Genomic DNA, 2500 nt, shown 5'->3' with positions numbered 1-2500 from the left:
GATTCCTTCAGTGTAGCGCGCGTGCGGCCCAGGACATCTAAGGGCATCACAGACCTGTTATTGCTCAATCTCGTGCGGCTCGAAGCCGCCGGTCCCTCTAAGAAGAATTTTAATACGTCGCCAGTGAGTTGCGCTCCCCGAGAGTCGCGCACACCTTGAATGACGACGCCTATTTAGCAGGCTAGAGTCTCGTTCGTTACCGGAATTAACCAGACAAATCGCTCCACCAACTAAGAACGGCCATGCACCACCACCCACCGAATCAAGAAAGAGCTGTTAATCTGTCAATCCTTCCGGTGTCCGGGCCTGGTGAGATTTCCCGTGTTGAGTCAAATTAAGCCGCAGGCTCCACTCCTGGTGGTGCCCTTCCGTCAATTCCTTTAAGTTTCAGCTTTGCAACCATACTCCCCCCGGAGTCCAAAATCTTTGGTTTCCCGGAAGCTGCCCGCCGAGCCATTGTAGTAACGTCGGCGGATCGCTAGATGACATATTTACGGTTAGAACTAGGGCGGTATCTAATCGCCTTCGAACCTCTAACTTTCGTTCTTGATTGATGAAAACACCTTTGGCAAATGCTTTCGCTGATGTTCGTCTTGCGACGATCCAAGAATTTCACCTCTAACGTCGCAATACGAATGCCCCCAGTTATCCCTATTAATCATTACCTCGGAGTTCTGAAAACCAACAAAATAGAACCGAGATCATATTCTATTATTCCATGCACGAAATATTCAAGCGGCATTTTGAGCCCGCTTTGAGCACTCTAATTTGTTCAAAGTAAAATTGTCGGCCCACCTCGACACTCACTGAAGAGCACCGCGATAGGATTTTGATATTGAACCGGCGTTTTACCGCCGGCTCACCGACGATATGCTCCGCAGACGTGTCAGTATCACCGCGGATGCGGTGCACCGACAGCGCGGCGCACAAATGCAACTACGAGCTTTTTAACCGCAACAATTTTAGTATACGCTATTGGAGCTGGAATTACCGCGGCTGCTGGCACCAGACTTGCCCTCCAATTGTTCCTCGTTAAAATATTTAAAGTGTACTCATTCCGATTACGAGGCCTCGTAAGAGTCCCGTATCGTTATTTTTCGTCACTACCTCCCCGTGCCGGGAGTGGGTAATTTGCGCGCCTGCTGCCTTCCTTGGATGTGGTAGCCGTTTCTCAGGCTCCCTCTCCGGAATCGAACCCTGATTCCCCGTTACCCGTGACAACCATGGTAGTCGCAGAAACTACCATCGAAAGTTGATAAGGCAGACATTTGAAAGATGCGTCGCCGGTACTGGACCGTGCGATCGGCAAAAGTTATCCAGATTCATCAAAATTAACGACTTCGGACGCTAGGCCCTCCGCCGATTGGTTTTGATCTAATAAAAGCACTCATCCCATCACTGGTCAGAGTTCTGATTGCATGTATTAGCTCTAGAATTACCACAGTTATCCAAGTAACTGAGTAAGATCTAAGGAACCAAAACTGATATATTGAGCCATTCGCGGTATCGCCTTAATACGGCTTGCACTGAGACATGCATGGCTTAATCTTTGAGACAAGCATATAACTACTGGCAGGATCAACCAGGGAGCTGCTTACGCAAACGACTCGCCTACACCGCGAAACGCGGCTTCGGCGGGCCGTAGCTCGGCGGCGTCGAGACGCGCTCGCGCGCGTTACTCGACACGCGTGAACGTAACGCGTCGAATTTTCAAACGACGCGACGTTCGCGCTTCAATTCGATAGACAGACTCTGACCGGTCTACGAGCGGCCGTCCCGTCACGATCTCGCAACGAGGTGATGTACAACGATGCTCGACCACTGTGAGGGACATAAAACTGCATCAAACACGACCGCGATCTCTCGCGTATCGATATTTTGACAGTTTGAAAATTGAACATTCATCTAAACGCAACTTCTCAATTTTTATTTAATACGTTATTGTAACATATTAAAACTCGGCTGGCATTACACGCACTAGATACGATCAACGCCCGGAGCTTGAGGGACAAATTCCAACACGACGCTGCGCACACCGTTTCGACGATGGGCGCGTATGCGTCCTCTTTTATACATTTTTCCATAAACGGTCGCCGTAGCGACCGCGCACGTGTCGAACACGCTCGGCGCCCTGCGTTGAGGTGTGCCTTGAAGCGTATTCTTTTACAATCACAGATAACACCGGCGAGACAGTCGCAAGCAAATCTTGAGCGATTTTTGCTAATGTCACCATCCGGTCTGCGAACGCGGTGAATATAATATACAATGTAAATTGTAACTATATATATATATATATCATTTAACGATGATGCGTGATTTACTACAAGTGAGGATATCCTCTAGCAACCGAAACTCTGTCCGTCCGCGTGTGTGCGCATTTTAAATAAATAATATTTTATAAATACTATTAATAAATACACAACACACAAGCAAAACCAACAAAAGTCCGATGTGACGATATTTCTCTCTCGACACAAAACGCACATCAACGTGAACCGTA

General features: G+C 48.2%; 1 non-coding gene across 1 annotated transcript in view; it reads right to left on the bottom strand.

Annotated features, from left to right (window-relative positions):
• LOC125058966 overlaps positions 1-1589 on the bottom strand; it is a 1906-nt gene extending 317 nt beyond the window's left edge. Inside the window, exon 1 of the ribosomal RNA XR_007118578.1 lies at positions 1-1589. This exon is cut by the window's left edge and continues 317 nt beyond it. This is a non-coding gene — a ribosomal RNA (small subunit ribosomal RNA).
• Positions 1590-2500: the final 911 nt, after the last annotated feature.

This window comes from Pieris napi, chromosome 18, assembly GCF_905475465.1.
Source record: "Pieris napi chromosome 18, ilPieNapi1.2, whole genome shotgun sequence".
NCBI lineage: Eukaryota > Metazoa > Arthropoda > Insecta > Lepidoptera > Pieridae > Pieris > Pieris napi.
This window is presented reverse-complemented; position numbering and strand designations above follow the sequence as displayed.